Source organism: Triturus cristatus, chromosome 5_1, assembly GCF_964204655.1.
Source record: "Triturus cristatus chromosome 5_1, aTriCri1.1, whole genome shotgun sequence".
In the NCBI taxonomy this organism is placed as follows: domain Eukaryota; kingdom Metazoa; phylum Chordata; class Amphibia; order Caudata; family Salamandridae; genus Triturus; species Triturus cristatus.
Genome location: NC_140587.1, coordinates 900,010,843 through 900,025,655, shown reverse-complemented (window position 1 = coordinate 900,025,655; position 14,813 = coordinate 900,010,843).

Sequence of the window (14,813 nt, the reverse complement as noted above, 5' to 3'; positions counted from 1 at the left end):
CCTCCCTGATCTGTTGTGCTGCAACTGCTCCTCCTGCCTGCCCTTTGCGGTCTGTTGTGAGGCCCCTTCCTCTGATCTCTCTTGTCTGTGCCCAGGTCCTGACCCTCCCTTCTATCCTCCATGGTCCTTTGTGCATGCCCCTGCACCCTCCTTCTTGCCCATCATATCCATTGTGCTGCCACTAACCCTCCCGCTTGCCATGCATGGTCTTTTGTGCTGCCATGTCCCCTCACACCTTCCCTGTGTGGTCAGCTAGCTGCCCCATACCCCCTCCCACCTTCCCTCCATGGTCTGTGTGTATGCCACCATAGTCTCATTGTTGCTCTCCATGGTGTGTCTTGTTTCTAGTGCCCATCCTGCCTGACCTCCATGGTCATCTTGCTGCTCCTGCCCTGCCACCTTGCCCCCAGCCCTCTTTTCCATGTGCAGACCCCTTATTCCCTCCCTCCTGGCTTGTCTGTTCCATTGTAATGCCCCTGATCCGTCCCTCCTGCCCTTTATGGTCTGTTATGCTGCAGCTTTCTCTCCTGTCTCTCCATTATGGTCAGCTAGCTACCATTGCCTCTTTCCCATCTGTTCTCTGTTGTCCATGTGCATGGTCCTGTCCCCTCCCTATTGCTTTCTATGGATTGTTATGCTGCACTCCCGTCCCGCATGCGCTGTGTGGTGTATTGTGCTGCTCCAAACCCTGATGCCTGCCCTGTAGGGTCAGTTTGGTGCACCTCTCCATGTCCCTCCTGTCCTCTGTTATCCGAGTCCATGTCCCTACCCCAATTCCTCCTGCCTACCATGATTCAATGTACCATACTTGCGAACATTTTGAACGTGGTAAGAGGGAGATTTTGAAAAAAAACTGGGGTATTGATTTTCCCCTTTGAGTTACATTGAAAAAGAGGAGATTGTAGACAGGAGACAGATCAAATAAATCCCATTTGAGATTAAAAACATTGGACGTTTCCTGGCTGAAATGGGTCTGTTGGCATGTATGGTTGTACTACCACTACCTATTCCTTCTGCCCACAATGGTCTATTATATTGCCACAGCTTCTCTTGCCAGTCCTGTATTGTTGATTTGTTGCCACTGCCCCCCTTTCCACTGCCCTCCATAGTCTGTTGTGCTGCCACTGCCCTTCCTGCCTGCCCAGTGTGGTCAAATTGTTGCCTCTGCACTCTCCTACCTGCCTTCAATTTTCAGAGTCCGTGCCCCTGGCCTCTGCCTCTCAACAGTATCCCAATGAACAACTAGATTGCTAACATTCCATATTTATTACAAAAGTGTGGAATCGCCTGACGTCATCTTGATGTAATCAAAACTGTAATACCTAGAGTATTTCCTTTAGAAATTAGATATATGAGAGGGTCTTATTTGCATCAAAATTATGGTTAGTGCTCTAAAAAACTAAAATGAGGACATATTTTCTGAGTTTTCAAATAGCGACAAAGAACTTTTAAATTATTTGTAATCTTTATTTTTTTTATCCAGTTGACCACTTGATTAAATGTTGCACCTTGGCGAGAGGCTGTGGTGTTACTTCCAGAGCTGCAGACTTTGCAACTGGGGAACCAGGTTGGAGTTTCTGCTTCAGCTCAACATTCTGTGATTGTGGTCAAATCACTTAATCTCCCCATGTCTACAACCAAAATTAATTTGATCTTGTGTGATGTAACCAATGCTCATGTAAAGCATTCCAATACCTGACAAGTCTGCACTATATAAAACTGCAAATACACCAAAAATAAGTGTTTTGCACACTTCTGTCATTGGGCTACATGTGGGCTACATCTGGGTGATATTTGTGCTGCATTTAGGCTCTTTTGTGTCTGGTGGCCATCTTGGGAGATTTATTTGTTATGAAGTTTCCTAATTTCCTCATTTACTGCAGTCTCCTCAGTAGGAAATGCTTTCAGTTTTTTACTTTGATTCCATCAAGAAGGTATTCAGATATGTCACACATTTGTCATAAATTCTGAATGTTAGCACTCTTGCTCATTAGATCACTGTAGTAAAGCTACTGCTCACCACGGAAGTCTGCTGCTGGTATTAAAAGTGCATGTTTCAGTCTGCATATCAGATTTTTTTAATGAAATAGAAGAGGATTTGAGAAGTCACTCAAAATGTGCCCTACTTTTTCTTTCTTCAGCACTAATCATAATTTCTATGGCAAAATGAACCCCCTCATTGTGTTCCTTTTTATATTATATGTTTTAAGTGTTACCAGTTTATTCCAATCAAGATGGCTTCAGGTGTGCCATACTTTTGTCATAAGTAAGAAAGTAAGCGCTCTAGTTGTTCTTAAGAACAGTCTGGGACATTCTGTCATTAGGCTATACTTGGGCTACATCTGGGTTATATTTGGGCTACATTTGGTCTCTTTTGTCTCTGGTGGCCCTCTTGGGAGATTTATTTGTTATGAAGTTTCCTAATTTCCTCATTTACTGCAGTCTCCTCAGTGGGAATACTTTCAGTTTTTTATTTTGGTTCCATCAAGAAGGCATTTAGATGTGTCACACATTTGCCATAAATTCTGAATGTTAGCACTCTAGTTGCTCATTAGATCACTGTAGTAAAGCTACTGCTCACCAGGGAAGTCTGCTGCTGGTATTCAAAGTGCATGTTTCAGTCTGCATGTCAGAATTTGTTTATGAAATAGAAGAGGATTTGAGAAGTCAAAATGTGCCCTAATTTGTCTTTCTGCAGAACTAATCATAATTTCTATGGCAAAATGAACCCCCTCATTTTGTTCCTTTGTAAATTAAATGTTTTAAGTGTTACCACTTTATTCCAATCAAGATGGCTTCAGGTGTGCCATACTTTTGTCATAAGTAAGACTGTTAGCGCTCTAGTTGTTTGTTAGAACACTCTGGGACATTCTGTCATTGGGCTAAACTTGGGCTACATCTTGGTGATATTTGGGCTACATTTGGGCTCTTTTGTCTCTGTTGGCCATCTTGGGAGATTTATTTGTTATGAAGTTTCCTAATTACCTCATTTACTGCAGTCTCCTCAGTAGGAAATACTTTCAGTTTTTTACTTGTTCCATCAAGAAGGCATTCAGATGTGTCACACATTTGCCATACATTCTGAATGTAAGCACTCTAGTTGCTCATTAGATCACTGTAGTAAAGCTACTGCTCACCAGGGAAGTCTGCTGCTGGTATTCAAAGTGCATGTTTCAGTCTGCATGTCAGAATTTTTTTATGACACAGAAGAGGATTTGAGAAGTCAAAATGTGCCCTAATTTTTCTTTCTGCAGCACTAATCATAATTTCTATGGCAAAATGAATCCCCTCATTGTGTTCCTTTGTAAATTAAATGTTTTAAGTGTTACCACTTTATTCCATTCAAGATGGCTTCAGGTGTGCCATACTTTTGTCATAAGTAAGACTGTTAGCGCTCTAGTTGTTTGTTAGAACACTCTGGGACATTCTGTCATTGGGCTATACTTGGGCTACATCTGGGTGATATTTGGGCTACATTTGGGCTCTTTTGTCTCTGGTGGCCATTTTGGGAGACTTATTTGTTATGATGTTTCCTAATTTCCTCATTTAATACTGTCTCCTCAGTAGGAAATACTTTCAGTTTTTTACTTTGATTCCATCAAGAAGGCATTCAGATGTGTCACAAATTCGCCATAAATTCAGAATGTTAGCACTCTAGTTGCTCATTAGATCACTGTAGTAAAGCTACTGCTCACCAGGGAGGTCTGCTGCTGGTATTGAAAGTGCATGTTTCAGTCTGCATGTCAGAATTTTTTAATGAAATAGAAGAGGATTTGAGAAGTCACTCAAAATGTGCCCTAATTTTTCTTTCTGCAGCACTAATCATACTTTCTATGGCAAAATGAACCCCCTCATTTTGTTCCTTTTTAAATTAAATGTTTTAAGAATTACCACTTTATTCCAACCAAGATGGCTTCAGGTGTGCCATACGTTTGTCATAAGTAGGACTGTTAGCGCTCTAGTTGTTCTTTAGAACACTCTGGGAAGCTGCAGTAGAACACAAAGGAATCAACTTACAGTCTATGCCCTTGTTGGATGTACATGTTTTATCAAGAATGTCAGACTTCATTCTCACATAACTGAGAAAGGTAATGTGAATTTACAGAAAATATGCTCTCAGTTAGCTTATAGATCACCTTCCAAACCTCTATGGGAAAAGCATGAGAAAATAGTTTTCTCTCAAACATGATTCGTGATATCACAGCAGAAGGCTTTTTCACATGGTAAAATCACCTTAGAACACGCCACAATTCCTAAAATGAGTATGGTGCCATCAACAAATGATTTATAATGTAACTAAAGTCTTAAAACCTTCTATTAACTGAAATGCTTTTTAATGAGGTGCTATCATGTATTGGTACCAAGATGGCTGCCAACACTTCTTGGATGAAGTGCTGACAGCCAATCAGATCTCACGATGAGATGTGTGGTTAGGCTCCGCCCAGATATATATGTGATTTTACTTTTGATTTCCTCAGGAACTACTGAACGGATTTACACCATTTAAGCAAAAGGCAGATGCCTGACCTGAGGGTTACCTCTTTGCCAAATTTCAATTAATTCTGTTCAGCTGTTCGGGCTGTACCTTCGACTAAAGATCCTATGGGAAAATGCATGGGGAAAACGCGTTTTGGGACCCCCATTTTTTCTCAGCCTCCGCTTGACGAATCACCCCGAGACTTTCAGGGTAGGAGCTGAGCGGAGCGCCCCATTAGTTTTGAAAATTTCACGAAGATAAGTCAACCGGCGCCAAAGTTATCCAAAATAGAATTTTCAGATTACCTATGGGAACTCGGTCCTAACTATAACTATCTACTGGCGACCGCCAGTAGATAATATATATATATATATATATATATATATTCACTGAAAAAACCATAGGTTTCACACACGTTATAGTTAGGAATTAGCATTTTAAAAACCTTGCAAATTCACTTAAAAAACCATAGGTTTCACACATGTTATAATTAGCTGGACATTTCACTCGTGAAAAACCAATGAAATTCCCCCGTTATAGTTAGTGCAGGCAACTATAACTCACACGACCGCAATCCTCTGCTGATGATATTACATCACTGTATTTAGTCACTTATTCACCCATGTCTTCTTCCATTAATCTTTAGCTATACATATATTACAAATATTTATTTTTCAGAAAGACACATATGTCATCAGCAGAGGATTGCGGTCGCGTGAGTTATAGTTGCCTGCACTAACTATAACGGGGGAATTTCATTGGTTTTTCACGAGTGAAATGTCCAGCTAACTATAACATGTGTGAAACCTATGGTTTTTTAAGTGAATTTGCAAGGTTTTTAAAATGCTAATTCCTAACTATAACGTGTGTGAAACCTATGGTTTTTTCAGTGAATTTGTACGGTATTTTTAAATGCTAAGTTATTAATATATATATATATATTTTTAATTTTGCCGTGCGCAGACCCCTTATTCCCTCCCTCCTGGCTTGTCTGTTGCATTGTAATGCCCCTGATCCGTCCCTCCTGCCCTTTATGGTCTGTTATGCTGCAGCTTTCTCTCCTGTCTCTCCATTATGGTCAGCTAGCTACCATTGCCTCTTTCCCATCTGTTCTCTGTTGTCCATGTGCATGGTCCTGTCCCCTCCCTATTGCTTTCTATGGATTGTTATGCTGCACTCCCGTCCCGCATGCGCTGTGTGGTGTATTGTGCTGCTCCAAACCCTGATGCCTGCCCTATAGGGTCAGTTTGGTGCACCTCTCCATGTCCCTCCTGTCCTCTGTTATCCGGGTCCATGTCGCTACCCCAGTTCCTCCTGCCTACCATGATTCAATGTACCATACTTGCGAACATTTTGAACATGGTAAGAGGGAGATTTTGAAAAAAAACTGGGGTATTGATTTTCCCCTTTGAGTTACATTGAAAAAGAGGAGATTGTAGACAGGAGACAGATCAAATAAATCCCATTTGAGATTAAAAACATTGGACGTTTCCTGGCTGAAACGGGTCTGTTGGCATGTATGGTTGTACTACCACTACCTCTTCTTTCTGCCCACAATGGTCTATTATATTGCCACAGCCTCTCTTGCCAGTCCTGTATTGTTGATTTGTTGCCCCTGTCCCCCTTTCCACTGCCCTCCATTGTCTGTTGTGCTGCCACTGCCCTTCCTGCCTGCCCAGTGTGGTCAAATTGTTGCCTCTGCACTCTCCTACCTGCCTTCAATTTTCAGAGTACGTGCCCCTGGCCTCTGCCTCTCAACAGTATCCCAATGAACAACTAGATTGCTAACATTCTATATTTATTACAAAAGTGTGGAACCCCTGACGTCATCTTGATGTAATCAAAACTGTAATACCTAGAGTATTTCCTTTAGAAATTACATATATGAGAGGGTCTTATTTGCATCAAAATTATGGTTAGTGCTCTAAAAAACTAAAATGAGGACATATTTTCTGAGTTTTCAAATAGCGACAAAGAACTTTTAAATTATTTGTAATCTTTATGTTTTTTTATCCAGTTGACCACTTGATTAAATGTTGCACCTTGGCGAGAGGATGTGGTGTTACTTCCAGAGCTGCAGACTTTGCAACTGGGGAACCAGGTTGGAGTTTCTGCTTCAGCTCAACATTCTGTGATTGTGGTCAAATCACTTAATCTCCCCATGTCTACAACCAAAATTAATTTGATCTTGTGTGATGTAACCAATGCTCATGTAAAGCATTCCAATACCTGACAAGTCTGCACTATATAAAACTGCAAATACACCAAAAATAAGTGTTTTGCACACTTCTGTCATTGGGCTACATGTGGGCTAGATCTGGGTGATATTTGTGCTGCATTTAGGCTCTTTTGTGTCTGGTGGCCATCTTGGGAGATTTATTTGTTATGAAGTTTCCTAATTTCCTCATTTACTGCAGTCTCCTCAGTAGGAAATGCTTTCAGTTTTTTACTTTGATTCCATCAAGAAGGTATTCAGATGTGTCACACATTTGCCATACATTCTGAATGTAAGCACTCTAGTTGCTCATTAGATCACTGTAGTAAAGCTACTGCTCACCAGGTATTCAGATATGTCACACATTTGCCATAAATTCTGAATGTTAGCACTCTTGTTGCTCATTAGATCACTGTAGAAAAGCTACTGTTCACCACGGAAGTCTGCTGCTGGTATGAAAAGTGCATGTTTCAGTCTGCATATCAGAATTTTTTAATGAAATAGAAGAGGATTTGAGAAGTCACTCAAAATGTGCCCTAATTTTTCTTTCTTCAGCACTAATCATAATTTCTATGGCAAAATGAACCCCCTCATTGTGTTCCTTTTTAAATTATATGTTTTAAGTGTTACCAGTTTATTCCAATCAAGATGGCTTCAGGTGTGCCATACTTTTGTCATAAGTAAGACTGTTAGCGCTCTAGCTGTTCGTTAGAACACTCTGGGACATTCTGTCATTGGGCTATACTTGGGCTACATCTGGGTGATATTTGGGCTACATTTGGGCTCTTTTGTCTCTAGTGGCCATTTTGGGAGACTTATTTGTTATGAAGTTTCCTAATTTCCTCATTTTCTGCAGTCTCCTCAGTAGGAAATACTTTCAGTTTTTTACTTTGATTCCATCAAGAAGGCATTCAGATGTGTCACAAATTCGCCATAAATTCAGAATGTTAGCACTCTAGTTGCTCATTAGATCACTGTAGTAAAGCTAATGCTCACCAGGGAAGTCTGCTGCTGGTATTGAAAGTGCATGTTTCAGTCTGCATGTCTGAATTTTTTAATGAAATAGAAGAGGAATTGAGAAGTCACTCAAAATGTGCCCTAATTTTTCTTTCTGCAGCACTAATCATACTTTTTATGGCAAAATGAACCCCCTCATTTTGTTCCTTTTTAAATTAAATGTTTTAAGAATTACCACTTTATTCCAACCAAGATGGCTTCAGGTGTGCCATACGTTTGTCATAAGTAGGACTGTTAGCGCTCTAGTTGTTCTTTAGAACACTCTGGGAAGCTGCAGTAGAACACAGAGGAATCAACTTACAGTCTCTGTCCTTGTTGGATGTACATGTTTTATCGAGAATGTCAGACTTCATTCTCACATAACTGAGAAAGGTAATGTGAATTTACAGAAAATATGCTCTCAGTTAGCTTATAGATCACCTTCCAAACCTGTATGGTAAAAGCATGAGAAAATAGTTTTCTCTCAAACATGATTCGTGATATCACAGCAGAAGGCTTTTTCACATGGTAAAATCACCTTAGAACACGCCACAATTCCTAAAATGAGTATGGTACCATCAACAAATGATTTATAATGTAACTAAAGTCTTAAAACCTTCTATTAACTGCAATGCTTTTTAATGAGGTGCTATCATGTATATTGGTACCAAGATGGCTGCCAACACTTCTTGGATGAAGTGCTGACAGCCAATCAGATCTCACGATGAGATGTGTGGTTAGGCTCCGCCCAGATATATATGTGATTTTACTTTTGATTTTCTCAGGAACTACTGAATGGATTTACACCATTTAAGCAAAAGGCACATGCCTGACCTGAGGATTACCGCTTTGCCAAATTTCAATTAATTCTGTTCAGCTGTTCGGGCTGTACCTTCGACTAAAGGTCCTATGGGAAAATGCATGGGGAAAACGCGTTTTGGGACCCCCATTTTTTCTCATCCTCTGCTTGACGAATCCCCCCGAGACTTTCAGGGTAGGAGCTGAGCGGAGCGCCCCATTAGTTTTGAAAATTTCACGAAGATAGGTCAACCGGCGCCAAAGTTATCCAAAATAGAATTTTCAGATTACCTATGGGAACTCGGTCCTAACTATAACTATCTACTGGCGACCGCCAGTAGATAATAGATATATATATATATATATATATATATATTCACTGAAAAAACCATAGGTTTCACACACGTTACAGTTAGGAATTAGCATTTTAAAAACCTTGCAAATTCACTTAAAAAACCATAGGTTTCACACATGTTATAGTTAGCTGGACATTTCACTCGTGAAAAACCAATGAAATTCCCCCGTTATAGTTAGTGCAGGCAACTATAACTCACGCGACCGCAATCCTCTGCTGATGATATTACATCACTGTATTTAGTCAATTATTCACCCATGTCTTCTTCCATTAATCTTTAGCTATACATATATTACAAATATTTATTTTTCAGAAAGACACATATGTAATCAGCAGAGGATTGCGGTCGCGTGAGTTATAGTTGCCTGCACTAACTATAACAGGGGAATTTCATTGGTTTTTCACGAGTGAAATGTCCAGCTAACTATAACATGTGTGAAACCTATGGTTTTTTAAGTGAATTTGCAAGGTTTTTAAAATGCTAATTCCTAACTATAACGTGTGTGAAACCTATGGTTTTTTCAGTGAATTTGTACGGTTTTTTAAATGCTAAGTTATTAATATATATATTTTTTTTTTTTAAATTTTACCGTGCACAGACCCCTTATTCCCTACCTCCTGGCTTGTCTGTTCCATTGTAATGCCCCTGATCCGTCCCTCCTGCCCTTTATGGTCTGTTATGCTGCAGCTTTCTCTCCTGTCTCTCCATTATGGTCAGCTAGCTACCATTGCCTCTTTCCCATCTGTTCTCTGTTGTCCATGTGCATGGTCCTGTCCCCTCCCTATTGCTTTCTATGGATTGTTATGCTGCACTCCCATCCCGCATGCGCTGTGTGGTGTATTGTGCTGCTCCAAACCCTGATGCCTGCCCTGTAGGGTCAGTTTGGTGCACCTCTCCATGTCCCTCCTGTCCTCTGTTATCCGGGTCCATGTCCCTACCCCAATTCCTCCTGCCTACCATGATTCAATGTACCATACTTGCGAACATTTTGAACTTGGTAAGAGGGAAATTTTGAAAAAAAAACTGGGGTATTGATTTTCCCCTTTGAGTTACATTGAAAAAGAGGAGATTGTAGACAGGAGACAGATCAAATAAATCCCATTTGAGATTAAAAACATTGGACGTTTCCTGGCTGAAACGGGTCTGTTGGCATGTATGGTTGTACTACCACTACCTCTTCCTTCTGCCCACAATGGTCTAATATATTGCCACAGCCTCTCTTGCCAGTCCTGTATTGTTGATTTGTTGCCCCTGCCCCCTTTCCACTGCCCTCCATAGTCTGTTGTGCTGCCACTGCCCTTCCTGCCTGCCCAGTGTGGTCAAATTGTTGCCTCTGCACTCTCCTACCTGCCTTCAATTTTCAGAGTCCGTGCCCCTGGCCTCTGCCTCTCAACAGTATCCCAATGAACAACTAGATTGCTAACATTCCATATTTATTACAAAAGTGTGGAATCGCCTGACGTCATCTTGATGTAATCAAAACTGTAATACCTAGAGTATTTCCTTTAGAAATTACATATATGAGAGGGTCTTATTTGCATCAAAATTATGGTTAGTGCTCTAAAAAACTAAAATGAGGACATAGTTTCTGAGTTTTCAAATAGCGACAAAGAACTTTTAAATTATTTGTAATCTTTATGTTTTTTTATCCAGTTGACCACTTGATTAAATGTTGCACCTTGGCGAGAGGATGTGGTGTTACTTCCAGAGCTGCAGACTTTGCAACTGGGGAACCAGGTTGGAGTTTCTGCTTCAGCTCAACATTCTGTGATTGTGGTCAAATCACTTAATCTCCCCATGTCTACAACCCAAATTAATTTGATCTTGTGTGATGTAACCAATGCTCATGTAAAGCATTCCAATACCTGACAAGTCTGCACTATATAAAACTGCAAATACACCAAAAATAAGTGTTTTGCACACTTCTGTCATTGGGCTACATGTGGGCTAGATCTGGGGGATATTTGTGCTGCATTTAGGCTCTTTTGTGTCTGGTGGCCATCTTGGGAGATTTATTTGTTATGAAGTTTCCTAATTTCCTCATTTACTGCAGTCTCCTCAGTAGGAAATGCTTTCAGTTTTTTACTTTGATTTCATCAAGAAGGTATTCAGATGTGTCACACATTTGCCATACATTCTGAATGTAAGCACTCTAGTTGCTCATAAGATCACTGTAGTAAAGCTAGTGCTCACCAGGTATTCAGATATGTCACACATTTGTCATAAATTCTGAATGTTAGCACTCTTGTTGCTCATTAGATCACTGTAGTAAAGCTACTGCTCACCACGGAAGTCTGCTGCTGGTATTAAAAGTGCATGTTTCAGTCTGCATATCAGAATTTTTTAATGAAATAGAAGAGGATTTGAGAAGTCACTCAAAATGTGCCCTAATTTTTCTTTCTTCAGCACTAATCATAATTTCTATGGCAAAATGAACCCCCTCATTGTGTTCCTTTTTAAATTATATGTTTTAAGTGTTACCAGTTTATTCCAATCAAGATGGCTTCAGGTGTGCCATACTTTTGTCATAAGTAAGACAGTAAGCGCTCTAGTTGTTCTTAAGAACAGTCTGGGACATTCTGTCATTGGGCTATACTTGGGCTACATCTGGGTGATATTTGGGCTACATTTGGGCTCTTTTGTCTCTGGTGGCCATTTTGGGAGACTTATTTGTTATGATGTTTCCTAATTTCCTCATTTACTACAGTCTCCTCAGTAGGAAATACTTTCAGTTTTTTACTTTGATTCCATCAAGAAGGCATTCAGATGTGTCACAAATTCGCCATAAATTCAGAATGTTAGCACTCTAGTTGCTCATTAGATCACTGTAGTAAAGCTACTGCTCACCAGGGAAGTCTGCTGCTGGTATTGAAAGTGCATGTTTCAGTCTGCATGTCAGAATGTTTTAATGAAATAGAAGAGGATTTGAGAAGTCACTCAAAATGTGCCCTAATTTTTCATTCTGCAGCACTAATCATACTTTCTCTGGCAAAATGAACCCCCTCATTTTGTTCCTTTTTAAATTAAATGTTTTAAGAATTACCACTTTACTCCAACCAAGATGGCTTCAGGTGTGCCATACGTTTGTCATAAGTAGGACTGTTAGCGCTCTAGTTGTTCTTTAGAACACTCTGGGAAGCTGCAGTAGAACACAAAGGAATCAACTTACAGTCTCTGCCCTTGTTGGATGTACATGTTTTATCGAGAATGTCAGAATTCATTCTCACATAACTGAGAAAGGTAATGTGAATTTACAGAAAATATGCTCTCAGTTAGCTTATAGATCACCTTCCAAACCTCTATGGGAAAAGCATGAGAAAATAGTTTTCTCTCAAACATGATTCGTGATATCACAGCAGAATGCTTTTTCACATGGTAAAATCACCTTAGAACACGCCACAATTCCTAAAATGAGTATGGTACCATCAACAAATGATTTATAATGTAACTAAAGTCTTAAAACCTTCTATTAACTGCAATGCTTTTTAATGAGGTGCTATCATGTATATTGGTACCAAGATGGCTGCCAACACTTCTTGGATGAAGTGCTGACAGCCAATCAGAGCTTACGATGAGATGTGTGGTTAGGCTCCACCCAGATATATATGTGATTTTACTTTTGATTTTCTCAGGAACTACTGAACGGATTTACACCATTTAAGCAAAAGGCACATGCTGACCTGAGCATTACCTCTTTGCCAAATTTCAATTAATTCTGTTCAGCTGTTCGGGCTGTACCTTCGACTAAAGGTCCTATGGGAAAATGCATGGGGAAAACGAGTTTTGGGACCCCCATTTTTTCTCAGCCTCCGCTTGATGAATCACCCCGAGACTTTCAGGGTAGGAGCTGAGCGGAGCACCCCATTAGTTTTGAAAATTTCACGAAGATAAGTCAACCGACACCAAAGTTATTCAAAATAGAATTTTCAGATTACCTATGGGAACTCGGTCCTAACTATAACTATCTACTGGCGACCGCCAGTAGATAATAGATATATATATATATATATATTCACTGAAAAAACCATAGGTTTCACACACGTTATCGTTAGGAACTAGCATTTTAAAAACCTCGCAAATTCACTTAAAAAACCATAGGTTTCACACATGTTATAGTTAGCTGGACATTTCACTCGTGAAAAACCAATGAAATTCCCCCGTTATAGTTAGTGCAGGCAACTATAACTCACGCGACCGCAATCCTCTGCTGATGATATTACATCACAGTATTTAGTCACTTATTCACCCATGTCTTCTTCCATTAATCTTTAGCTATACATATATTACAAATATTTATTTTTCAGAAAGACACATATGTCATCAGCAGAGGATTGCGGTCGCGTGAGTTATAGTTGGCTGCACTAACTATAACGGGGGAATTTCATTGGTTTTTCACGAGTGAAATGTCCAGCTAACTATAACATGTGTGAAACCTATGGTTTTTTAAGTGAATTTGCAAGGTTTTTAAAATGCTAATTCCTAACTATAACGTGTGTGAAATCTATGGTTTATTCAGTGAATTTGTACGGTTTTTTAAGTGCTAAGGTATTAATATTTTTTTTTTTTTTTTTAATTTTACCGTGCGCGCACCGTGCGCGCGCAGTGCGCTTTGGGCACCGCGCACCCACTTTACGCAGTTCGTACCGTGCGCGCACAGTGCGCAACATTTGCGGTATTTTTTCCGTTTCCACCGTGCGCACACGTTGCGCGCACTCCGAGATTTTTCGTGAAAAAAATAAAAACTTTTTTGGGCCCTTGGGGGTCCTTCTGGGACCCCCTGACAAAGGCTAGGGGGCCAGGAACTGTCCAGCCTGCCCCCATTTCATGTTCTCAACCTTTGTTTTTCACCCCCTCAGAGTGCGAGAGACAAAATGGCGGCCGACACTTCCTGGTTTCGACCGATTCGAATGTTTACTAAGATCTAACAACCAATCAGAATTGCGCACGCGCGCGGCAGGGTGCGCGCACCCAGCGCGCACGGTGCGCGTGTATAGATATATATATGCTTTTAAATGCTATTTTCTCAGGAAATACTGAACAGATTTACACCAGACCTGCAAAAGGCACTTCTTTGACCTTATGGCTACCTCTCTGCAAAATTTCACGTAATTCTGTTCAGCCGTTCCGGCTGTAGCTGCGACTAAAGTCCCTCTGGGAAAATCCATGGGGAAAACGCGTTTTGGGACCCCCCCTTTTTCTTGACCCCACTTGACGAATCCCCCCGAGAATTCCAGGGAAGGAGCGGAGCGGAGCGCCCCATTAGTTTTGAAAATTTCGCTAGGATTCGTCAACCGGCGCCAAAGTTATTCAAAATAGAATTTTGAGATTTCCTATGGAAACTCGGTCCTAACTATAACTATCTACTGGCGACCGCCAGTAGATAATATATATATATATATATATAAAGGTCCTATGGAAAAATGCATGGGGAAAACGTGTTTTGGGACCCCCCTTTTTACTCGGCCCCTGCTTGACGAATCCCCCCGAGACTTTCAGGGTAGGAGCGGAGCGTAGCGCCCCACCTATTTTGAAAATTTCGCGAGGATTCGTCGACCGGCGCCAAAGTTATTCCAAATAGAATGTTGCGGATTTCCTATGGAAACAGGGTCCTAACTATAACTACCTACTGGCGACCGCCAGTAGGTAATATATATATATATATATTTTTTTTTTTCGAAGAAGTTTTCCGCTGAACGCCGCACGCCTGCACATTAACGCCGGTGCCTGCCGTGGTAGCGGCAACCACGATAAATTGAGTAAAGGTCTGATTAAGGCTGATCCAGTAATTGGAGATAAAGTTGGAGAAGCTCCTTTAATGACTTACAGATGACCCCCATCTCTCAGAGATAAACTGGTAAGAAGTTACCAACAAATGGAATCTAATCAGACTTGGCTACATGCCAGGGATTGTTTTCACAAGTGTAACTCCTGCAAAGCTTGTAAGAACTCTGTTAGCTGCAGGAGTTACAAG